Source organism: Salvelinus fontinalis, chromosome 3 (genome assembly GCF_029448725.1).
Source record: "Salvelinus fontinalis isolate EN_2023a chromosome 3, ASM2944872v1, whole genome shotgun sequence".
In the NCBI taxonomy this organism is placed as follows: Eukaryota; Metazoa; Chordata; class Actinopteri; order Salmoniformes; family Salmonidae; genus Salvelinus; species Salvelinus fontinalis.
In genome coordinates this window covers 53,603,745-53,630,814 of record NC_074667.1, presented here as the reverse complement: position 1 = coordinate 53,630,814, position 27,070 = coordinate 53,603,745, and positions in this window count along the sequence as shown.

Below are 27,070 nucleotides of genomic sequence, written 5' to 3'. Positions count from 1 at the left end.
AATGTCGGCACATATAAGTGTCTTATATCGGCTGAAAGCTTAAATTCTTGTTAATATAACTGCACTGTCCAATTTACAGTAGCTATTACTGTGAAAAAATGCCATGCTATTGTTTGAATAGAGCTCCTAACAACAAAACACTTTTTTCACCGCGATAGGTTTGATAAATTCACCTCTGAAGGTGAAATGTGTAACTTACTTACATCCTGAAATCTTGCTCTGATTTATCATCCAAAGGGTCCCAGAGATAACATGAAGTGTCGTTTTGTTAGATAAAATCCCTTTTCATATCCTAAAAAGGTCCATATAGCATGCACGATCGATTTTGTATTTCCACTCGTTCAGTTTGCAAAGAAAGGAATCTGTGAAAATCTAACCCTAAACAATGTTTCAACCAGTCAAATCACATTTATATTTCTTCCTCAGAGATCTTAGAACATGAACCAGACTTCACTATATCATTAAGGGTGTAGTATATCCTATAGGACACCGAAGTTGGTCAGAGACCGACGCCTTCATGGCACACCGATGATGCGGGCGTACTTCACTTGATCGACTGTAACTTTGTCAAACAAGCACCAATCTGGGTCAAACAAAGCTAGCTAGATAGCCAATGAGCTGGGCTTCACAGGTAATCCCATATATGTCGCAAAATGTAGCTGCTAACCTTGTGCAACAGCAAGGCTTTTCCTTTTGGACAAAAATTATAAGAATATGGAGCATTATGAAGTCATGAAAACTGGTTGTTTGCAAATGTTGAACTTATAATATGGCTACTAATACTGGAAAAGCTCAATCAAAGTCCAAGTATACAGATTTGTCGATATTCTTGCAGAAAAATGGAATGTGAATGTAAATGTCTCCTTTACAATTTGCCCAAATGTACCTGGGTGACTTCAAACTAAATGTCATGTAGTTTGCTCATACTTCAAGTTATTTGTCTTTGCACATACACTGCTGCCATCTTGTGGACACCATTGGAATTACAACCAGCTTGATGGCTAGATGTGGGACCTTTCTGTTGCCTTTCAAAGACAGTGGTAGAAAAAAAGAAAAACGTTTTTTTTTGTATTTTCTTCTACCAGATCTATTGTGTTATATTCTCCTACATTCAATTTACATTTCCACAAACTTGCCATACTTTTTTCACCTCTTCCACACTGACTTAACGGAATTCAAAAGTACAATTCTTGTCTTTCATAATTCGGTCAGATATATTTGGATGTGTAGTGTCAGCGTTTTTTGCTGGCATGTCATCTCTAAGTTTGCTTATCTTGCCACTGAAAAAGTCATTAAAGTAATTGGCAATATCAAATAGTACCAAGAATATGCATATCCTTGCTTCAGGGCCTGAGCGACAGGCAGTTCAATTTGGGTATGTCATTTTAGGCTAAAATTGAAAAAAAGGGGGCTATTCCTAGGAAGCTCTAAAATTATTAGTTTTTCTGACCTCTTACTTTTTTAAAGGTATTTTCTTGAAACTGCATTGTTGGTTAAGGGCTTGTAGTATGCATTTCACTGTAAGGTCTACACCTTTTGTATTCGGCGCATGTGAAAAAATAAAATGTGATTTGATTCTACTGCTTGCATCAGTTACCTGATGTGGAATAAAGTTCCATGTAGTCATGGCTCTATGTAGTACTGTGCGCCTCCCATGGTCTGTTCTGGACTTGAGGACTGTGAAGAGACCTCTGGTGGTATGTCTTGTGGGCTATGCATGGGTGTCCGAGCTGTGTGCTAGTATTTTAAACAGACAGCTCGGTACCTTCAGCTTGTCAATACCTCTTACAAAAGCAAGCAATGATGAAGTCAATCTCTCTTCCACTTTGAGCCATGAGAGATTGACATGTATGTCATTAATGTTAGCTCTCTGTGTACTTTTAAGGGCCAGCCGTGCTGCCCTGTTCTTAGCCAACTGCAATTTTCCCAAGTACCTCTATTGTGGCACCTGACCACACGACTGAACAGTAGCTAGATGCGACAAAACCAGGGCCTGTAGGACCTGCTTTGTTGATAGTGTTGTTAAGAAGGCAGAGCAGCGCTTTATTATGGACAGACTACTCACCATCTTAGCTACGGTTGTATCAATATGTTTTGACCATGACAGTTTACAATCCAGGGTAACTCCAAGCAGTTTAGTTCCCTCAACTTGCTCAATTTCCACATTATTCATTACGAGATGTAGGGTTTAGTGAATGATTTGTCCCAAATACAATGCTTTTAGTTTTGGAAATATTTAGGACTAACTTATTCCATGCTACCCTTTCCGAAACTAACTGCAGCTCTTTGTTAAGTGTTGCAGTCATTTCAGTCGCTGTAGTAACTGACATGTATAGTGTTGAGTCATCTGCATACATAGACATAATGGCCTTACTCAAAGCCAGTGGCATGTCGTCAGTAAAGATTGAAAAAAGCAAGGGGCCTAAACAGCTACCCTGGGGAATTCCTGATTCTACCTGGATTATGTTTGAGAGGCTTCCATTAAAGAACATTCTCTGTGTTCTGTTAGACAAGTAACTCTTTATCTTTATTTTAGCAGAGGGGTGTAAATCCATAACACATACGTTTTCTCAGCAGCAGACTATGATCAATAATGTCAAAAGCTGCACTGAAGTCTAACAAGACATCCCCCACAATTATTTTATCATCAATTTCTCTCAGCCAAGCATCAGTCATTTGTATAAGTGCCGTGCTTGTTGAGTGTCCTTCCCTATATGCAAGCTGAAAGTCTGTTGTCAGTTTGTTTTCTGTGAAATAGCATTGTATCTGGTCAAACACAATTTTTCCCAGAAGTTTACTAAGGGTTGGTAACAGGCTGATTGGTCGGCTTTTTGAGTCAGTAAAGGGGGTTTTACTATTCTTTGGTAGTGGAATGACTTTAGCTTCCCTCCAGGCCTGAGGGCAAACACTTTCTAGTAAGCTTAAACTGAAGATGCGGCAAATAGGAGTGGCAATATCGTCCACTATTATCCTCAGTAATTTCCCATCCATTTTGTCAGACCCCGTTAGCTTGTCATTGATGACAGACAACAATACTTTTTTCACCTCTTCCACACTGACTTAACGGAATTCAAAAGTACAATTCTTGTCTTTCATAATTCGGTCAGATATATTTGGATGTGTAGTGTCAGCGTTTGTTGCTGGCATGTCATCCCTAAGTTTGCTAATCTTGCCAATGAAAAAGTCATTAAAGTATTTGGCAATATCAGTCGGTTTTGTGATGAATGAGCCATCTGATTAAATGAATGATGAGCTGAATTAGCTTTTTTCCCAAAAATGTCATTTAAGATGCTCCATAGCTTTGAACTATCATTCTTTATATAATTTATCTTCGTTTCATAATACAGTTTTTTAAAATTGATTTATCTTGTCACATTATTGTCACATTATGTCACATTATTTCTTAATTTGCAGTACGCTTGCCAATCAGTTGGGCTGCCAGACTCATTTGCGATACCATCACTCTCAACCATACCATTTTTCAATTCCTTATCAATCGAAGGGGATTTAACAGTTTTTACAGTCATTTTCTTAATGGGTGCATGCATATTAGTAACTGGAATAAGCAATTTCATAAATGTGTCAAGTGCTGCGTCTGGTTGCTTACACACCACAGATCATTATCATCACACCACAGACCAGCAAATATTCTTTACATCATCAACATATGAATCACTACAAAACATATTCTATGACCTCTTATACACTATATTAGGCCCAGCCTTTGGAATTTTGGTTTTCCAAGAAATGGCTATTATATTGTGATGACAACATCCTATGGATTTGGATACTGCTTTACTAGTAAAGGTGTGATCAATACATGTTGAAGATTTCATTCCTGAACTGTTTGTAAATACACTTGTAGGTTGACTGACAACCTGAATCAGGTTGCAGGCACAGGTTACAGTTTGAAGTTTTTTCTTTAGTGGGCAGGTTGATGAGAGCCAGTCAATATTTAAATCACCCAGAAAATGTACTTCTCTGTTGATTTCACATACATTATCAAGCATTTCACACATATTATCCAGATACTGACTGTTATCACTTGGTGGTCTATAGCAGCTTCCCACAATAATGGGCTTCAGGAAGATGAACCTGTTATATTACTTCAACAGTATTTAACATTAGATCATCTCTAAGCTTTACAGGAATGTGTGTGAGCTGCACAAAGTGATCTTCCTACTAGGACACACCGCCTCAGTGTTAACAGTGTAACTCTGGTTCATGGGCTCATGATTACTGCATACAATAGCTGTCGGATCAACAGAGATATCCAGGGCAATTAGGGGGGCATAAATTAAGTTACTTACATTGTGTCTGCCAACGACCCGAGGATAAGGTCAATTTGATGCAACATTATGATGACGCATTGTCAGAATGGTAGGGATTAACTGAGCTGGTCTTGGGTCATTGATAAGTCATTGTCTTAACGCAGCCTTGAAATGCGTAGACAGAGTCCAGGAGCCAAGATGATTTGGATGGAGTCCAACATTCCTGTAGAGTATCTTCTGTTTCCAGAAGGTGTCAAAGTTATCTATAAAAGTGACTCCAGCAGAGCTACAATAATCTTTAAGCCAGATGTGTAATGTCAGTAGCTTGCTGAATCGTTCACACATGCGGCCCAACGATGGTACTGGACCTGAAATGATTGCCGTTTTTTTTTTGTCTTGTAATTCTAAAATCAGTTCTTTAAAATACATTTTCAGATGTTCCCGAGCTAGCCCTCCTGATGTCATTTGACCCAACATGGACAACGACAGTGTCAGCTCCTGGCATCTGTCAAAGAACAGTCGGAAGCAGCCTTGTCCTGTACTCATGCTCATGGGTAATACAGGGTTTTTGCCTTGGGAACTGAGACCTGTCTATGATGACAGCTGATGATGTTGAAGGGGTCGGTCTCTCAGGCAGCCTCACGGTCTGATGAGGGTGGGAGCGCCGAGGATCTGAACTCAAGGTAGAAGCCATCGGAGAAGGAGATAGAACAGAGGACAAAGACGTAGGTACCTCCGGATCCGATCTTGAATGGGAAGTCCCCAAGGAAGAAGGTGCTGGAACCTTTGAAACTGTTTCAAAGCTGTTTCTGGTCTGTGTCAGGTCTGGCCTCCATATCTCCAAGGAGACCTCGTTGCCAGAGGACGCATTCTTCGACTTCCACGGAGAGTGACGTTTCTCCATGGCTGGTTGGTTGGGTCGAGAACAGCTCCGTTCTCCAGGGAAGGGGGAGACCCCTTCGGAGATGGAACCCTGCTGAGCTCTGGCCAGTCGTCTGGGGAGAGCCAACACGGCGGTGACACTTCCACCAGACCAGAGCGGCGTCTGGCTACTGGGGTGGAAGAAAAATAAAACGTAGTCAGGTGTGGATTCCCCAGTAGCTTGTGTAGGTTTGCTACTTGCTTGTTCGTCAGAATGATTACAACCCTGATCACACGCAAACACAGTTCACTTTCATATTAGCCATATACAAACAGCTTGATCATTTTGCTCATTGTAAAATTCATTTTCCGGTCTAAGTGCTCTCCTCCTCACTTTTTTCCTTCGCTTTTCAGTGCACAACATATCAGCTGTCTGTGACCAGGCGAAAAAACCTTTCCAAGCCAAACCTTCATATCATATCTGCCAACCGCTAACCACTACACAAAGCCTACCTACATTGTCGTCGCTACTAGCACTAATGGGGTAGTAACAGTCAACAAACAGTTTAGCAGTTACACCAATGGGCCTCAGTGGCAATAAATGAATACAACCGAAAGCTTCCCTTGACTTGGAAGAGTTATAGTATTGGATAGCCATAGCCAGCTAGCTAACATAGGATCCCTCTCTGTTTGAGGGTGTTTGAGTAGGCCAAACTAGCTAGCTGCGTGAAAGTAAAGAAAAAATACAATGAAATACAGCAAGTTCTCTCTCTCTCTTTCGCCTTCTCTCTTTTGCTTCTCCTTAATTTTTAAATAAATACATTTGTTCAAATCTGTTCAACTATTGTCTTTCTCTCTTTGAGTCAACTACTCACCACATTTTCTGTACTGCAGTGCAGGTAGCTGTAGCTTATGATTTAAGTATTAGATTCATTCTCTGATCCTTTGATTGGGTGGACAACATGTCAGTTCATGCTGCAAGAGCTCTGATAGGTTGGAGGACGTACTCCGGAAGTTGTCATAATTACTGTGTAAGTCTATGGAATTGGGTGAGAACCATGAGCCTCCTAGATTTTTGTATTGAAGTCAATGTACCCAGAGTAAGATGGAAACTAGCTGTTCTCAGGCCACACCATGGTGCTAACCTATAGATTGCTGTTGAGGCTACTGTAGACCTTCATTGCAAAACAGTGTGTATTGATCAATTATTTGGTGAAATTAATATATTTAGTATAGTTTTATCACTATTTTTATCCTGTATGTGATCACTCTTACCTATGCCCAGATTTGACCTTTTGATGGCTTTTTTCACCACTTAGAATGAGTATTGAGGCTGAAATGAGGGGGAGATCACTATACACTCATTACTGTAGCCATGAGTGCTTTGAAAGGCTGGTCATGGCTCACATCAACACCATTATCCCAGAAACCTTAGACCCACTCCAATTTGCATACCACCCCAACAGATCCACAGATGATGCAATCTCTATTGCACTCCACATTGCTCTTTCCCACCTGGACAAAAAGAACACCTATGTGAGAATGCTGTTCATTGACTACAGCTCAGCGTTCAACACCATAGTGCCCTCAAAGCTCATCACTAAGCTAAGGACCCTGGGACTAAACACCTCCCTTTGCAACTGGAGCCTGGACTTCCTGCCGGGCCACCCCCACCCCCCCCCCCCCCAGGTGGTAAGCGTAGGTAACAACACATCCACCACGATGATCCTCAACACAGGGGCCCCTCAGGGGTGCGTGCTCAGTACCCTCCTGTACTTCCTGTTCCCTCATGATTGCATGGCCAGGCACGACTCCAACACCATCATCAAGTTTTCCGATGACACAACAGTGGTAGTAGGCCTGATCACCAACAACAATGAGACAGCCTATAGGGAGGAGGTCAGAGACCTGGCCGTGTGGTGTCAGGAGAACAATGTCTCCCTCAACGGGGTCAAGACAAAGGAGATGATTGTGGACTACAGGAAAAGTGGAACGAGCACGCCCCCATTCTCATTGACGAGGCTGTAGTGGAGCAGGTTGAGAGCTTCAAGTTCCTTGGTGTCCACATCACCAACAAACTATCACGATCCAAGCACACCTAGACAGTCGTGAAGAGGGCACGACAAAGCCTATTCCCTCTCAGGAGACAAAAAAGATTTGGCATGGGTCCTCAGATCCTCAAAAAGTTATGCAGCTGCACCATCAAGGGCATCCGGACTGGTTGCATCACTGCCTGCTATGGCAACTGCTCGGCCACCGACCGCAAGGCACTACAGAGGGTAATCTGTACAGCCCAGTACATCACTGGGGCCAAGCTTCCTGCCATCCAGGACCTCTATACCAGGCAGAGGAAGGCCCAAACAATTGTCAAAAATTTCAGCCACCCTTGTCATAGACTGTTCTCTCTGCTGCCGCACGGCAAGCGGTATCGGAGCGCCAAGTCTAGGTACAAAAAACTTCTTAATGGCTTCTACTCCCAAACCATAAGACTCCTGAACAGCTAAACAAATGGCTACCCAAATTTTTTGCATTGACCCCCACCCTCTTGTATGCTGCTGCTACTCTCTATGATCTATGCATAGTCACTTTAACTCTACCTACATCTACACTACCGTTCAAAAGTTTGATGTCACTTAGAAATATCCTTGTTTTTGAAAGAAAATAAATTGTCCATTAAAATAACTTCTAATTGATCAGAAATATAATGTAAACATTGTTAATGTTGTGAATTACTATTGTAGCTGGAAACGGCTGATTTTTTAATGGAATATCTACATAGTCGTACAAGACACCCATTATCAGCAACCATCACTCTTGTGTTCCAATGGCACGTTGTGTTAGCTAATCCAAGTTTATAATTTTAAAAGGCTAATTGATCATTAGAAAACCCATTTGCTATTATGTTAGCACAGCAGAAAACTGTTGTTCTGATTAAAGAAGCAATTAAACTGGCCTTCTTTAGACTAGTTGAGTATCTGGAGCATCAGCATTTGTGGGTTCGATTACAGGCTCAAAATGGCCAGAAACAAAGAACTTTCTTCTGAAACTCGTCAGTCTATTCTTGTTCTGAGAAATGGAAGGCAATTCCATGCGAGAAATTGCCAAGAAACTGAAGATCTCGTACAACTCTGTGTACTACTCCCTTCAAAGAACAGCGCAAACTGTCTCTAACCAGAATAGAAAGAGGAGTAGGAGGCCCCGGTGCACAACTGAGCAAGTGGACAAGTACATTAGAGTGTCTAGTTTGAGAAATAGACACCTCACAAGTCCTCAACTGGCAGCTTCATTGAATAGTACCTGCAAAACACCAGTCTCAACGTTAACAGTGAAGAGGCGACTCCGTGATGCTGGCCTTCTAGGCAGAGTTCCTCTGTCCAGTGTCTGTGTTCTTTTGCCCATCTTAATCTTTAATTTTTATTGGCCAGTCTGAGATATGGCTCTGCATAGAAGGCCATCTATATTTTACTTAACACTTTTTTTTCTTAAAACTGCATTGTTGGTTAAGGGCTTGTAAGTAAGCATTTCACTGTAAGGTCTACCTACACCTGTTGTATTCGGTGAATTTGCCAAAATAATTGTATTTAATTTGATTATAAACATGAGATTTTCACAGAGCATATACTATCTGTATTACACAGCCAGGTTGGGAATGTAATGAAGTTCAAATATTTAATGAGACAATATCTGGACCGAACTGGAATGAACATGAACAATTCACCGAGCTTCAGGCTTCAGATGTTTGGCTTTATGTGTGAGGATGTTTGGGCTTGTTTGCTGGTACATACCCTACCTACACTATTCATAGGAATCATTTTGAAATGTTGCACGCCTCACCCCTACCCCCTCACCTCCCCACCCTACCCCATGGGTATCTGTGCACACTGTTGCATAACAATATAATGGTCTATTACAAAACCCTCAACATCTTTCATTAGAAGGGTGTGATATTAATGTCAGGGATGTCAATTTCACTCTTACAGAAACAGAAACACACACACATATCGCCTCCTTGCTCGCCCACACAAACACACACGTCATATATGAAAACTCTATGTGCTGCAAAAGTGCCACTAATAAAAGAAGAGGGGAAGACATTGACAATCACATCTATTAACAGGAACCTGCAGTACTGAGGGAGAGAGTGTCGTGGAAAATCAATTCAAATATAACTCTTACAAGAACTTGTGAACTCAAACATGCTTTTTTAATACAATTGTATAGCAATCTCGAATGTCCCGCGGAACACACCCACTCCCAGAGCACTGGTTCGCTCTTTTATACACACATAGTATTATGTCCATCCCTTATGAAGTCATTCACCACCATCTGCTTTCAATTAGTTTATAATGGTGGCCGGACCCTCTATCCCAGTGTGTCAACAGACCCCATGCCCCTTCCCTTCACCACTAAATCAATGCACTCTTTGTTCTGTTCTCCCCTATCCTTAGTGTGTCCAATTGCCTTAGGTGCCTATGTGTCTGACATGTATGTACTTAATGGAATGGTCAGACTATATGTCTAGTGTCCAATTGCTTTAGGCGAACATGTGTCTGGTATGTATGTTATTTTACTGTTCAGCTATCTTATGCCTTTATATGTTATCCATGTGTCTAATCTAATTTTTCTCCTACAAGAGGGAGAGAGAGAAACAGAGAGAGGGGGGACAAGATAGATAGACAGAGAGAGACAGACAGAGAGAGCGAGAGAGACAAAGAGAGAGAGATAGAGAGAGGGAGAGAGAGAGAGAGAGAGAGAGAGAGAAAGGCAGAGAGAGAGAAAAAGAGAGAGAGATAGATAGAGAGAGAGAGAGAGGTGGGAGAGAGAGAGACAGACAGAGACAGAGAGAGAGAGAGAGAGAGAGGGGGGGGGGGACACACATAACTATGGAAATATGGCTGTTGATAAGGCTAGTTTGCTTTCAAGAGCTTATTCATTGGATGAGCGTTAATGAAATCGGAATGCCTTTCAAAAAAACTATATCACAGCAGTATCACATTTTGTCCTGTATTGCTGTAATCTTTAGGAAAATGAGTCCACCCTTCCATATGGTTCTCTGTTACCTTGGCCTCTGTGACTGGAGGCAAAGTAGCCTCCCTGACCAGGGTTATAGCGTTAGTGGAGACACACAGGACAAGGCCGGAACAGGACTAGAGGCAACACAATAGAGAACCAGGCTTTATGACAGTTCAGATAGACTTCTTGTGAAACAAAAGGACTCTGACAAGTGGTTTGTTGTCCTTGACATTCTAAGATAACAGCAGTGCGCTGTATTCCGATTGATATGATTTCCCACTGATGATAGTGATCAAACAGAACAATTGAAAATGGGCTGAGCTGTTAAATTAGGAAAATCATTTGTCATCATCTGACATTTGAAGTTCTAGTTATACTATCTGCAATGATAATGTTGTACTATACACATAATTATACCCTTAATTTGAACGTCATGGCTGTCAATATTAGTCAGGATTAGTGACTAAAAAGAGTATTCTCCATCCAAGGTTGATGAATCTAAGGCGAGTGATCTTTTTAAGAGAAATTATAAAGAATAATCTTTGAGCAAACATATGGGGAAATATTAAAGTATTTTCCGATTTAAGATAATCTCGCCCACCACTCGGCTTTCTCTATGTGCCAGCAATTTGAGCCAGGGGAAAAGATTAATTAGAGGGAAAAAAATGTATGTTTAATTGTGTCACGCCCTGACCTTAGAGATCCTTTTTATGTCTCTATTTGGGTTGGTCAGGGTGTGATTTGGGGTGGGCATTCTATGTTCTTTAGTTCTATTATTTGTATTTCTATGTGTTGGCCAGGTAGGTTTCTCAATCAGGGACAGCTATCTATCGTTGTCTCTGATTGAGAACCATACTTAGGTAGCCTTTTTCCCCACCTGTCTTTGTGGGAGGTTAACTTTGTTTGGGGCACATAGCCCTTAAGCTTCACGGTTGTGTTTGTATTGTTTATTGTTTTGATTGCGTCATCCTAATAAAAGGAATATGTACGCTTACCATGCTGCGCTTTGGTCCTGTTCCTTTGACGGCTGTGACAAATTGTCACATACACTGGATGTGTTGTTTTACAGGGCAGTAGCCTAGCGGTTAGAGAGTTGGGCCAGAAACTGAAAAATCACTGGTTGAAATACCTGAGCCTTGTAAAACATCACATTTCACTGCACTCATCCGGTGTATGGTATTCAATACAGCAACCTATGCTACCTGCCACCCCAACAATCATCACAGATTTTTTTATAATGATGGAGAGGTTTCACCACCCAGCGGTCCAGAGTGGTGGTACATGCTTCATGAAAAAGTATTTTAGCCACTGGAAATCATAGAACCTGGAATGTTGTCATAGTGTGCATTAAATGTGACTGGCTGACCTGTCACTTGGGTGAAGGCTAGGGTTGTGGTAATCTTTACAGCTGTAGAGAAATTATTATACCAATTTAAGGTTAGTGTTAGGATTTCTGTTATCATAACAGCTGTAGGGAAATTGTAATACCAATTCTAGGGTTGTTTTGCGGTTATCTTTACAGCTGTGGGGAAATTGTAATATCATTCTAAGGTTGGGTTGCGGTTATCGTTACAGCTGTAGGGAAATTGAAACATGATAGAAACAAAGACACCAGCGTTTTCTCATGGATCAGCATGTATTTGTTTTGGTTTGACTAAAAGGGTTGGACTTCACCCTAGTCCAGAACAGCTGAAATCATGCTCTGTGCTTATTGGCAAAACGGCACACTGGAAGTGAAAATGTAAGAGAACAAATATTAAGAAAGGGTGATCTCTAGTGGTGATAGCTGGTCAGTACTCTTGCTGTTCCAGTCTTACGTGACAAGAAAGGGGAAAGGGAAGGGAAAGTGGATACCTAGTCAGTTGCACAACTGAATGATTCAACTGAAATGTGTCTTCCGCATTTAACCCAACCCCTCTGAATCAGAGAGAGGTGGGGGGCTGCCATAATCGACATCCACGTCTTCGGCGCCCGGGGTACAGTGGGTTAACTGCCTTGCTCAAGGGCAGAACGACATATTTTTACCTTGTCAGCTCGGGGAGTCGATCCAGCAACCTTTAAGTCATGTTGAAAGAGTTTAGTGCTCTTTTAACAACCGTATAAATGAATGATTACATCAACAGATGCTTAAAAAAAAACTTTGTATTGATATTAAAAAAATCTTGCTTAAAGCTGCTCGCTCTTTCATTTTCCAATCACTCAGTTGCTTTGATGGGGTTGACAACGGTCAACTGGTTGGATTTCATAGAAGAAAAATATATATCTTTCTACTACTAGAATTGATGGGTAAATTGATACTTTTCTACAATTTCCTTTTCGCATGCTTTCTTCTTATGTGTGACAGTTCGGTCTAAGTCCAGAAGATGTCACTAGTTCTCTTTTATAACAACATGGGCTTTTTCATTGTTGAAGCTTGGGAGATGGACTGGGTTGCTACAGTATAGTGTGCTCAAATCAACACGTTTGAGTTGCCCTTTTACGTTGTCGTTACTCTAAAACAGGGCTGTTCAATGTCAGCCCTGGAGGGCTAAAACACTTCTGGTTTTCATACTCTCTTTCTAATAAGGGACTAATTCAGACCTGGGACACAAGGTGACTGCAATTAACTACCAGGTGGAAACAAAAAACAGAAGTGTTTTGGGCCTTCGATGAACTGGAATTGAGCTACCCTGCTCTAAAACAACTGTAATAATATGAATGTACTTCCAGTAATATCGAGTTGGATAACTGCACAACAAGTAATACAACACCTGCATAAATGGTAAAAACACAAAGTAAACAACTATGTAACTAGTTGTAGTTACATGAAACTGCATTGTTGTTATAAAGCTCCAAAACAAAGCTCCATGGTACTTCCCCCCCTCTCTCTCGCTCTCTCGCTCTCAAATCAAATCAAATTTATTTATATAGCCCTTCGTACATCAGCTGATATCTCAAAGTGCTGTACAGAAACCCAGCCTAAAACCCCAAACAGCAAGCAATGCAGATGTAGAAGCACGGTGGCTAGGAAAAACTCCCTAGAAAGGCCAAAACCTAGGAAGAAACCTAGAGAGGAACCAGGCTATGAGGGGTGGCCAGTCCTCTTCTGGCTGTGCCGGGTGGAGATTATAACAGAACATGGCCAAGATGTTCAAATGTTCATAAATGACCAGCATGGTCAAATAATAATAATCACAGTAGTTATCGAGGGTGCAGCAAGTCAGCACCTCAGGAGTAAATGTCAGTTGGCTTTTTTAGCACGTCCGGTGAACAGGTCAGGGTTCCATAGCCGCAGGCAGAACAGTTGAAACTGGAGCAGCAGCAAGGCCAGGTGGACTGGGGACAGCAAGGAGTCATCATGACAGGTAGTCCTGACGCATGGTCCTAGGGCTCAGGTCCTCCGAGAGAGATAAAGAAAGAGAGAAGGAGAGAATTAGAGAGAGCATACAGTATATCACAAAAGTGAGTACGCCCCTCACATTTTTGTAAATATTTGAGTATATCTTTTCATGTGACAACACTGAAGAAATGACACTTTGCTACAATGTAAAGTAGTGAGTGTACAGCTTGTATAACAGTGTACATTTGCTGTCCCCTCAAAATAACTCAACACACAGCCATTAATGTCTAAACCGCTGGCAACAAAAGTGAGTACACCCCTACACAACTTCTGGCAAAAAATGTGTCTCTAATATGGTCATACATTGGGCAGGATGTTAGGAAGTGCAGCTCAGTTTCCACCTCATTTTGTGGGCAGTGTGCACATAGCCTGTCGTCTCTTCAGAGCCAGGTCTGCCTACGTCGGCCTTTCTCAATAGCAAGGCTATGCTCACTGAGTCTGTACATAGTCAAAGCTTTCCTTAAGTTTGGGTCAGTCACAGTAGTCAGGTATTCTGCCACTGTGTACTCTCTGTTTAGGGCCAAATAGCATTCTATTTGGCTCTGTTTTTTTGTTATTTCTTTCCAATGTGTCAAGTAATTATCTTTTTGTTTTCTCATGTCTCTCTCTCTCTCATCTCCTATTTGGCAAGTTTTTACTATGTGACACATATGGGCGACGAGCATCACACACAGCATGTGGACCATGCACTTGTGCAACACATGCAGAGCGTAACTCAGCAACGCAATCAGCCCCCCACAACCTACAGCGCAGTGGATGTTGAGGAGGCTCTTAGCTGACAGGCAGAGACTGACACAGCACCACTGAACTTTACATAATTCATCCACAGGAATCATATTGTAGAGCTCCGCTCTGAAGTTAACATGAGTAGTCACATAACTGTGACTCTCACTGAACTGCCAATGCTAATAATCCCCTTCGACAGAGCAGGCATAACTCCATTAGCCTCTGTAGTCTGGTCCAACATAGATCATTCCCGATTGGATAGATACTTAGGTAGAGGTAGCACTACTCATTACATGTCCTCATTACTATCCATCAGACAGACCCCTGTAAGATCACTTTTTTTCCTTCTTTCTTTTAAGATCATCTTTGATGTTGTATGGTTTTTGGCCTCAACCACTTTGATACTGAACTTTAATACACTCTGTTCTTTAATTCTGACATACACTTGTCGTGTATTTACTATGCCGGATTAAGTGATATGACATGAAATTCTATAAAATCTGTTCTCTGTAATTAATATTACCTGATTAAGCTAATCAGGTAAATAATTAACCAGAAAGTCGGGGCACCACGAAATAATGTTTATATAGCTGTTATCTTTCAAATAAACTCTTAAAGACCTGGTAATCTTTTACAACAGTAGCAGTCAATATTTAATCGTCACCTTGTTTAGACTTATCTGAAAGTGGTAAATTCTTGGTTATCATCACGAACCCTGGCTAACAAGTTGAATCAGCGATACAACATTTTGTTTAATTATTTATTTACTAAATTCCTAAACTAATCACACAGAATTACATATATACAGAATGAATCATACATTGATGGATCTATTACGTCATAAAGACAATGTCCCTGGTGGACGGAACAGATATGACGGCTGGTTACACAAAGAGAGGGGATTGGGTTTGAGTGAAAGAGCGGGAAGACTGAGTAACTGTTAGGTGAGAATTGAATGATTAGAATATTCCGCCCTGAAACATATAATTGTATGGAAGTGATTAGAATGTATAACATCATAATCAATAAATGTGTAGTTCTAGTCAGAATTAGGGTAAAGACAATATGTCTTTATGGTATTATAAACACAGACTGTCTGAGCTTGGTGCCGACCTGACAAGAGATTGGGAGAGAACAGGGAGTACGTGTCAAGAACAAGGTCACTAATCTCTGGCGGCTGGGTGAGAGGACATGTGTGTGCGTCTGTTTGTATGCATGTGTGTGTGTGTGTGTGTGTGTGTGTGTGTATAGTTCTGTCGATGTGTGGGCGTGAGAAGTCAGTATAAAATGAATTGTTTTGTATTCCTGACTTTAGAACGTTCCTTGAATAAACCTTTTTGACTATTTAGCTGGGCCTCCTTCTGTTTCATTCGACCAGGATCTTACAAATTCTGGTTTGCAGACTGAGTAATATATTTAAATTGGGTTATGAACCTGGAGAACAAAATTCTCTTATCAGTAACAAAGGGAGAAGCTATGCTATGGTAAATACAGAATCTTATGCATTCTAAATAACTGCCCATTTGAAAAAGGAGAATGCAATAAATATTTACTCTGATCTGCGCTTCGGTAGATTGGTCATCGATGGAAGGCCGGTTTGTCCTTTATGGATCTCTGGTCCTCTGAATAATGTCTAGTGGTGAACTGGAGCATGGTAGAATGGGTACTCTGTCCGTCCTCTCCTAGCCCACGTTTAGTGACTGCTGCTAACTCAACGGCTAAGAGGTATCACTTCTGGAGTGAATAAGGGTTCAAAGTTCATACCAAGTTGCCATACTTAAAGCTCATGCTATATTCTGGCTGGTATCGTCAAAATTCATCCCTCCGGGGTGTAGGTCGTCACCTTCACATTGAGATTTGATGCTAATTTCGTTAGGTTCTTGGCTTAGTTCTTTAGGTGATCTTTGTTCTTTCAACGCGGGGACCGCAAGTCCTCACGTCCTTGGAACAGAAAGTTACATTTTCGTCAAGGGCTTTTCATAGGAGGGGAGAGAAGGGCGTGTTTCATAGTTTATAACCAATGCCTCTTCACATGGGCGGGGCCACTGAGTGAGCAGAGCTTTAACCTTATGAAAACCCAATTCTCTCATTTGGAAGCTAAAATTACATTTAATATTTTCACAAATAGTTTCATATTTAAACATTTAAAATTGCACAACAATTCCATGTGGATCTGATAACTATAGTGTGTAGACTTTCCAATATACAGTTTATGTTATCCTATCATTAGCAAGAATGTCTCAGACGCCAACTGATCTAGCATCATATTCATTAAGTACCAACGCATATTTTCAACTGGTGTATTACCGAAATATGGTTCCTTTCCTCCCCCCTTTTGATGTTCCCAGACTCTATATGTTTAACAAAGGCTTTTCAAGAGTCCTTCTGTAGAGTCAAGAGAGAGGAAGGGAGAAAGGTATTTATGGGGGGGTCATTAACCTCACCCACAGGCCAACGTCATGACACACTACATTACCAAGAGTATGTGGACACCTGCTCACTAGTGAGATCGGGCACTGATGTTGGGCGATTAGGCCTGGCTCGCAGTCAGTGTTCAAATTCATCCAAAATATGTTCGATGGGGTTGAGGTCAGGGATCTGCGCAGTCCAGTCAAGTTCTTCCACACTGATCTCAACAAACCATCTGTATGGACCCCGCTTTGTGGACGGGAGTATTGTCATGCTGAAACAAGAAAGGGCCTTCCCCAAACTGTTGCCACAAGTTTGTAAATACAGAATTGTCTCTAGGATGTCATTGTATGCTGTAACATTAAGATTTCCCTTCACTGGAACTAAGGGGCCTAGCCCGAACAATGAAAAACACCATACCATTATTCCTCCTCCACCAAACTGTACAGTTGGCACTATGCATTTGGGCAGGCAGCGTTCTCCTGGCATCCACCAAACCCAGATTAGATAGTCGGACTGCCAGATGGTAAAGCGGGATTCATCACTCTAGAGAACATGTTTCCACTGCTCCGGAGTCCAATGGTGTCGAGCTTTACACCATTCTAGCTGATGCTTGGCATTGTGCATGGTGATCTTAGGCTTGTGTGCAGCTGCTCGGCCATGGAAACCCATTTCATGAAGCTCCCGAGGAACAGTTAATGTACTGTTGTTGCTTCCAGAGGCAGTTTGGAATTCGGTAGTGAGTGTTGCAACTGAGGACAGACAATTTTTACGCTCTACGCGCTTCAGCACTCAGCAGTCCAATTCTGTGAGCTTGTGTGGCCTACGACTTTGCAGTTGAGCCGCTGTTGCTCCCAGACATTTCCACTTAACAGCAGTTACAGTTGACCGGGGCAGCTCTAGCAGGGCAGACATTTGACGAACTGACTTGTTGGAAAGGTGGCATCCAAGGACGATGCCACGTTGAAAGTCACTGAGCTCTTCAGTAAGACCATTCTACTGCCAGTGTTTGTCTATGGAGATTGCATGGCTGTGTGCTCAATTTTTATACACCTGTCAGCAACAGGTGTGGCTGAAATATCCGAATCCACTAATTTGAAGGTGTGTCCACATACGTTTGGCTATGTAGTGTATGTCCATTTGTATGTGGAGCAAACCTCCAAGCCATACATTTCCATATAAAGATAATGATGCAAGCTCTTTCTAATGCTGGAAGTCTGGGAGTTGATTCTAGATAAGCACAGTGTTCACTGCAGTATCCCTCTGCCATGCAGATGAACTACAAAGAACCTGACAAACCTGCACTGTGTCACTGAAGTCAATCAATAAGTCAATCAATAAGACATGCAGTGTGAGTGTGTGCAAGCTTGTGTAGGTGTGTGTGCATGCGTGCGTGAATGTGTGTGTGTTTTTGTGTGCATGCATGTGTGCGAGTGTGTGAGCATGTGTGTGTGTGCAGTGAGTGTATCTGTGAGCACTTGATGTGTATATCTACGACTATGCCAGCATTTCCCAAACTCAGTCCTCGGGACGCCAAGGGGTGCACATTTTGTTTTTTGTCCTAGCACTACACAGCTGATTCAAATGATCAAAGCGTGATGATTAGTTGATTATTTGAGTCAGCTGTGTAGTTCTAAGGCAAAAAATAAACATGTGAAACCCTGACCTATGCCGTCTTTGTTCATTGTGCAGTGAGTGCTGTTCATTGGCAGAGTGAGTGGTTGACCTTTAGTGAATGTCACGGTTTATGTGTTTTCTCTGAGTGGCCGCCTCTGTTCTCAACTCCTCCATGTCATCAGCTGTCACTCACGATCAGGAGCAGAGGAGGGACAGAGGAGGAGAGATGAGAGGGAGTGCAGGGTAGTGAGAAGCAGAAAGAGGAGAAGATATCAGAAGAGTTCAGTATAGAGTTGGGCAGAGTAGAGATGAGAAGAGGAGTGATGGAGTGAATTGAAATGACAGCTCTATAACTCCCCATCCCCTGACAGAGACTGATGTGCTGCCTATTCCCAGCAACTGCTCTCACCATCAATCATCTCCTCTTAAACTGATTTGCTGCAGAGAACAAGTCCCCATCATCAATTACAGTTTTTTGTAACAGGAAAGCTGATCAGATAAGGAGAAAAAGTGTTCTATTCATTGAGCAACGCTCCCCTGCTGTGGGGCTGAACAAACCACTTCCTGTGTTTCAAGTCAACAATTGTGTGAAAATTCAGAGCAAGGCCAACAACATTAGACTTGCTGATTCACATCATTTCTCTGCTCTGCTGTTTACTATAACACAGATCCATAAATATTTATATGGAGATTTGCATTCTCCTAAATGTTTGTTTTGTGTATTGGATCGAGCAGTACTATCATTCTTAATTATAGATGTGCTGGTAATGTTGCTTCATATTGCTCCGACACTCAGAGAAGTTGAGTTGATGACATTTCTGTCAGAGTTTATTACAGATATGAGTAAAAATGTTGTAACATGAATACATTCATTTACTCCACCGCACAGTGCTGCCTAATGTGACATCATGTGAGGAGCTGTATTAAAAATGAGTAAGTAAGTGTTTCATAGTGTGCTGTCTGGAATTTCAGACAAGTAAAATTGGCATACTTTGTGCTTTTGTGAGGGAATGGATGCTGTACAGAGAGAAAGGATAAATATATTTTCACCATGAAGCATTGTTGATAAGTCTATCCAGTCTTCAGGGCCTATTCATGACAGAAGCAATAGCACATCTCATACAGTTGTAGGATCTTAATTTGAACCAGTTTGCTACAGCAGGAAAGTAATCCTGCAGCAACAGGAACTGTTACTTATTATGTGGATTATAACTAATGGACATTTTTTATATTATTTTTTATTTATTTCACCTTTATTTAACCAGGTAGGCCAGTTGAGAACAAGTTCTCATTTACAACTGTGACCTGGGCACGATAAAGCAAAGCAGTGCGACAAAAAACAACACAGAGTTACACATGGGATAAACAAAGTACAGTCAATAACAATAGAAAAAATCTATATACAGTGTGTGCAAATGAAGTAAGGAGGTAAGGCAATAAATAGGCCCTAGTAGCAAAGTAGTTACAATTTAGCAAATTAACACTGGAGTGATAGATGTGCAGATGATGATGTGCAAGTAGAAATACTGGTGTGCAAAAGAGCAAAAAAAGTAAATAAAAACAATATGGGGATGAGGTAGGTAGATAGATGGGCTATTTACAGATGGGCTGTGTACAGCTGCAGCGATAGGTAAGCTGCTCAGATAGCTGATGCTTAAAGTTAGTGAGGGAGATATAAGTCTCCAACTTCAGCGGTTTTTGCAATTAATTCCAGCCATTGACAGCAGACAACTGGAAGGAAAGGCGGCCAAAGGAGGTGTTGGCTTTGGGGATGACCAGTGAGATATACCTGCTGGAGCGAGTGCTACGGGTGGGTGTTGTTATGGTGACCAGTGAGCTGAGATAAGGTGGAGCTTTACCTAGCAGAGGCTTATAGATGACCTGGAGCCAGAGGGTTTGGCGACGAATATCTAGCAGGGCCAGCCGACGAGAGCATACAGGTCGCAGTGGTGGGTGGTATATGGGGCTTTGGTGACAAAACGGATGGCACTGTGATAGATAGGCGATCGGTTGAAAAGCATACATTTAGTTTTACTAGCATTTAAGAGCAGTTGGAGGCCACGGAAGGAGTGTTGTATGGCATTGAAGCTTTATAGGTGTAGATACATTTTCCGTAAGGGAAAATTAAGTCTGAAATTTCTAAGTGTAAGAATTTCAGAAGCCGTTTTAAATCTAAAATAATACACTACAAGTAAAGTTCTCCTGCAGGAGAGTGATCAAATTAAGGTCCTATATCTGTAGCATTTACAGTATATATAGTATATATATAGGTGATGAGGCCCTAACTGATGACTGACTCTAGATACTTACTGGTATTAATGACAAGCTTCAAGTTCCTCTATGTCCAAATCACTAAAGACTTAAAACGGTTATTTATGAGGAATTTAAAAATTGCACGGTTGAGAGGGATGAGGGAAAAGGTATAGCAACTAAGTCTGGCAGTCCAACAATTTGCAAACGTACTGAAAATTAAGAAATCATGTGACTAAGCTAAATAAAAAATAATCTATACTAAGAAACAAAGATAAATGACAGAAAGAATGATAGAAAAAAGCTTTGGAGCACCCTAAATTACATTTTGAGGAAAAAAGCCAACTCGGCTCCATCATTCATTGAATCAGATGGCTATCTTATCACAAAACCCACTGATATTGCCAACTACTTTATTTACTTTTATATTGGGAAGATTAAAAATCTTAGGGATGACATGCCAGCAACAAACGCTGACTACACATCCAACTATATCTGACTAAATTATGAAAGACAAGAATTGTACTTTTGAATTCCGTAAAGTCAGTGTGGAAGAGGTGACATTTTTGTTGTTGTTGGTCTATCAACAATTACAAGCCAACGGGGTCTGATAATCAGGATGGAAAATTACTGAGGATAATAGCGGACGATATTGCCACTCCAATTTGCCACATCTTAAACTTAAGCCTACAAGAAAGTGTGTGCCCTCAGGCCTGGAGCGAAGCTAAAGTCATTCTACTACCCAAGAATAGTAAAGCCCCCTTACTGGCTCAAATAACCGACCAATCAGCCTGTTACCAACGCTTAGTAAACTTCTGGAAAAAAATAGTGTTTGACCAGATACAATGCTATTTCACAGTAAACAACAGACTTTCAGCACACATATAGTGGCGATCCATAATAAATACAAATACATACATTTATTCTGACTCTACATACACGCACACCCACTTACATACAGGCTGCTGCTACTCTGTTTATCTTGTATCCTGTTGCCTAGTCACCTTACCCGTATACATATCTACCTCCATCACTCCAGTATCCCTGCACATTGTAATGGTATTGGAACTGACTCTGTATATAGTACGCTTATTACTTACTGTAACGATCTTCGTTGGGAGAAAGAGAGGAGGACAAAAGCGCAGCGAAGCATCAGAACGTGACAGTAACCCCCCCCCCCCCCCCCCACGGTGCGGACTCCAGCCGCAAAACCTGAACCTATCGGGGAGGGTCTGGGTGGGCAACTGTCCGCGGTGGCGGCTCTGGCGCGGGACGTGGACCCCACTCCACCATAGTCTCAGTCCGCTCAGTAGCGTCTTTAGAGCGGCGACCCTCGCCGCCGACCTAGGACTGGCAACCCTACTAAAGGGCTCCACTGGACTGAGGGGCGGCTCCGGACTGGCGGGCGGCTCCGGACTGGCGGGCGGCTCCGGACTGAAGGGCGGCTCCGGACAGACGGACGGCTCTGGCGGCTCAGGACAGACGGGCGGCTCTGGCGGCTCAGGACAGACAGGCGGCGCTGGACAGGAGGGAGACTCAGGCGGCGCTGGACAGGAGGGAGACTCAGGCGGCGCTGGACAGGAGGGAGACTCAGGCGGCGCTGGACAGGAGGGAGACTCAGGCGGCGCTGGACAGGAGGGAGACTCAGGCGGCGCTGGACAGGAGGGAGACTCAGGCGGCGCTGGACAGGAGGGAGACTCAGGCGGCGCTGGACAGGAGGGAGACTCAGGCGGCGCTGGACAGGAGGGAGACTCAGGCGGCGCTGGACAGGAGGGAGACTCAGGCGGCGCTGGACAGGAGGGAGACTCAGGCGGCGCTGGACAGGAGGGAGACTCAGGCGGCGCTGGACAGGAGGGAGACTCAGGCGGCGCTGGACAGGAGGGAGACTCAGGCGGCGCTGGACAGGAGGGAGACTCAGGCGGCGCTGGACAGGAGGGAGACTCAGGCGGCGCTGGACAGGAGGGAGACTCAGGCGGCGCTGGACAGGAGGGAGACTCAGGCGGCGCTGGACAGGAGGGAGACTCAGGCGGCGCTGGACAGGAGGGAGACTCAGGCGGCGCTGGACAGGAGGGAGACTCAGGCGGCGCTGGACAGGAGGGAGACTCAGGCGGCGCTGGACAGGAGGGAGACTCAGGCGGCGCTGGACAGGAGGGAGACTCAGGCGGCGCTGGACAGGAGGGAGACTCAGGCGGCGCTGGACAGGAGGGAGACTCAGGCGGCGCTGGACAGGAGGGAGACTCAGGCGGCGCTGGACAGGAGGGAGACTCAGGCGGCGCTGGACAGGAGGGAGACTCAGGCGGCGCTGGACAGGAGGGAGACTCAGGCGGCGCTGGACAGGAGGGAGACTCTGGCGGCGCTGAGCAGGCGGGAGCACCTGTAGTGCGGAGACGGAGAGACAGCCTGGTGCGGGGGGCTGCCACCGGAGGGCTGGTGCGTGGAGGTGGCACCGGATAGACCGGACCATGGAGGCGCACTGCAGGTCTTGAGCACCGAACCTTCCCAACCCTACCTGGCTGAATGCTCCCCATAGCCAAGCCAGTGCGGCAAGGTGGAATAGGCCGCACTGGGCTGTGCTGGCAAACCGGGAACACCATGCGTAGGGCTGGTGCATTGTACCCCGGCCCGAGGAGACGCACTGGAGACCAGATGCGTTGAGCCGGCTTCATGGCACCTGGCTCGATGCCCACTCTAGCCCGGCCGATACGAGGCGCTGTTATGTACCGCACCGGGCTATGCCTGCTCACCGTGGACACCGTGCGCCTCACTGCATAACACAGTGCCTGCCCGGTCCCTCTCTCTCCAAGGTAAGCACGGGGAGCTGGCTCAGATCTCTTACCTGACTTAGCTACACACCCCGTGTGCCCCCCCCAATACATTTTTGGGGCTGCCTTTCATGCCTGTTGCGCTGCCGTGTGCGTGTCGCCAACTCCATTCTCCTGTAACCCTCCTTGCACTGCTTCAGAGAATCCCAGGCGGGCTCCGGCACTCTCCCTGGGTCGACCGACCACCTTTCTATTTCGTCCCAAGTTGTCATATAGTCCAGATCTCGCTGCTGCCCGATACCACGCTGCTTGGTCCTTTGGTGGTGGGTGGTTCTGTAACGATCTTCGTTGGGAGAAAGAGAGGAGGACCAAAGCGCAGCGTGGTAAGTGTTCATGATGAATATTTAATGGAACAAACTGAAATACAAAACAATAAAGTGAACGAACGAAACCACGAAAAACAGTTCCGTGTGGAACACACAGACACGGAAGACAACCACCCACAAAACACAATAGAAAACAAGCTCCCTAAATATGGTTCCCAATCAGAGACAATGACTAACACCTGCCTCTGATTGAGAACCATATCAGGCCAAACGAAAAACCCAACATAGAAAAACAAACATAGATAACCCACCCAACTCACGCCCTGACCATAAAACAAAGAAATAACAAAAGAACTAAGGTCAGAGCGTGACACTTACTTATTGTGTTCTTCATATTTCTTATCATTTTCTGTGTATTATTTTCTGCTATTGATTATTGCATTGTTGGGTTTTGAGTTTGCAAGAGAGGCATTTCGCTGTATTTGTGCATGTGACATTCAAACTTGAAACTTGAAACACGTAGACTCACTGTCCAAAGAATCCACTCTGAGACCAGTTGATTTGCCCTTACTCAGCCCTGTCAAACTTCTTTCTTGCCACTTCTCCCCCCTCCTCTCCGCCCACCTCCTCCAGGAGAATCCCACTGGTCAGGATGTGCCCTATCGTGCCGTCAGCCACAGCACTTCCTATTATTACTCATGAATATTCATGAGCCCAGGGTTGTCACAGCTTGTTCCTGCCCTGTCATGTCCAATCCCGTGGGGAGTCACATCACTTACGGCAAACATACATCTTGTTCAGGCTGGACCAGACGGGCATTTGGCAATCACCCCACTTTGATGATTTTGGCTAGCCATAAGGGGATACAAGCTAAATAACTAGTCTGCTGGAGTGAAAACAGACAACCTTAGGTATGTTGTGTTTTCTGCTCCATGTCCTGCTGGCAGCCGTGTCACTGCAGGGCAGAGGAGCCCATCCAGACCCAGGGCCGCCCTCAGGCTGTTGTTACAGCACATCATTGGCACTTCCATAGGCTGTCTGCCATCAGACCACAAATCAATACAGTTTGTCCTCTGTGGCATTTTACTTGACGTCTTTCACTATAAATTAAAGTGATGCTCTAGAACTTTTGTATAATTTCAGTCAGTAGTCAAATTGTTCCCCATTTTCTTGTGTATTTTTTAACCAGGCAAGTCAGTTAAAGAACAAATTCTTATTTACAATGACGGTCTAGTAACAGTGGGTTAACTGCCATGTTTAGGGGTAGAATGACATATTTTTTCCTTTTCAGCTCCGGGATTTGATCTAGTAACCTTTTAGTTACTGGCCCAACACTCTAACCACTAGGCTACCTGCCACCCCATTAGATCATCCAATTAGATCATCCAATTGTGTACTACGTCATACATTTTGTATGATACGTGACTTCTTGCAACAACATCAACAACATGTTTTTAATGATATTTTAAGAATACAATACAATCCCGAACTGTATCTTTAAGTGCATGGCATCATGTGGAGACAGATGAATATACACATTTTCAACACCCAAACCCTCATGAATTGTTTCTGGGTTACATTATGCATGCTGGATTATAGTAAACTGGTAAAGAAACCAAAAAAACAACTGATAATTAATTTAGTCATAAAGTCTTGGTGTTGTTGCCTTTGCACAGCAAAATATTAACTTGGGTGTCAGGTAAAGAGCTGGACAGAGTTCATACATTGTTCACCTTACAGCTGTTTATTGCCACAGATCTGATAGTCCATTAACAGTGTATTTCAAGTGTATAATTATATAATGTTGTCCCAGCCACCCATTGAATTCCAGGATCAATGAACAATTGTTTCCCCCCCTGTGACTGTGACTGTGACGTTGACTCAGATACGTTCAAGAAGCGATTGAATTGTTAAATACAGGTAAATTGGTTTTCCTCTCAGTGATTCAAGACAAGAGCAGGGCCTGGTCAGGAGATCAGGGACAATGGCAGACGTTGAAGAGGATGGCTGACGTGTTATGATAAAAATGTTATGTTTTTCTCCTGAAGTTTTCAGTTAGGGTTAGATTCAATCCATATTACCGAAGTTCGGCATTTTAGCACGATTGAAATGTAAAGGTGATTTCCGATTGAGCCGAAGTACTCAGCATTTACCCTGAATGCAGTGTCCACTAACGCAGGGTCACTGCCTTTAAATTGATATTGCGCTGTAGCGCTGCGGATTTAATCGAGCCCTTAATCTGATTACTAGTCTCCTTGCGCTGCAGTAAATGAATTGTTGCGTACCCCGACCAGGCCAGGCCAGGGAGTTGTTGGGCTCCGGCTCAAAGCATCACCACATCACCTGATTTATTTGTTCTATCAAATAACATCATGTTATTTTCTGGATGGATCACCTGGTGTGTGTCTGACGGCGTTCCTCACTCACAATAACTCAGTGTTGGGTCTCGTGGATGTGTCAGGACAGTGTAAAGAGAAGTTCAAACTAACCATCATCAGTATAAAATGTACAATGAAATTATGGGCTTGCTTTCATATGATAGTTTTGTGTCGTAGAATGTCTATTTTCCTCCATGTGAGTCATTTTCACGTGAATATACTTTACCTCCATGCAACCCTTTCCGTCAGGCTTGGCTGAGTTTGAAGGCCTCATTTGATACATGACACTCATTTTATTCCAACACATTACCTCCAGTACAGTATTTGCTAGTACTGTGGCGCATACAGGAACATGTGTTGTTTTATTGCTGGCAGTCACCCCTATATTGCTCAACAGAGGGATATAACTCAATATAAATGTAAGTGCTCTATTATACAGTAATATCAATTCAGAAGCATTCTCTCAGGCGTCTGTAATTGTAGTCTGTATGGTCTCGACCAGACTGTTGTTTTGCCTGGAGACTCTCTCTCTCTGTTATGAGCTGGAGGCTCTTTGTCACCAACTGGATACTCAATTAAAAATGCATCAAAAATTATACTGTACATCTACAGCTACATACTGTAACTGACAGTTATTAGAATAGTTCATATTGTGATAAAGAATGATGATGATGACTCAGCTTGCTTTGAACTAAAGTTAACTGAATGTGTCTTACCTCAACAAAAATAAATGTAAAGAATTCAGACTTAAGTGTTGGGAAGGTTCTAACACTTCAAAGCTGTTGTTTGTGTGCTCTGCTGCCCTTAAATGATTGTTAAAACAAAAACTTGACTTAGTTTAGTTATGTTTCACAACGTGTACAATGTAGAGTGAAATGCAAAACAACATCAAACAAGTTGCTCTTTTCAACCCATTTGTATATTATAGATCATTAACATTTGCAGCTGATGACTCACACACTATTAAAGTAGAACAGAACAGTCTAACTGTTGTCACAAAGGTGTGTACTATTGTCACATAGGCTGATGGTGTATTTTCACTCACTTGCATCTGTCTTTGTAAGATTTGTCATCTTTA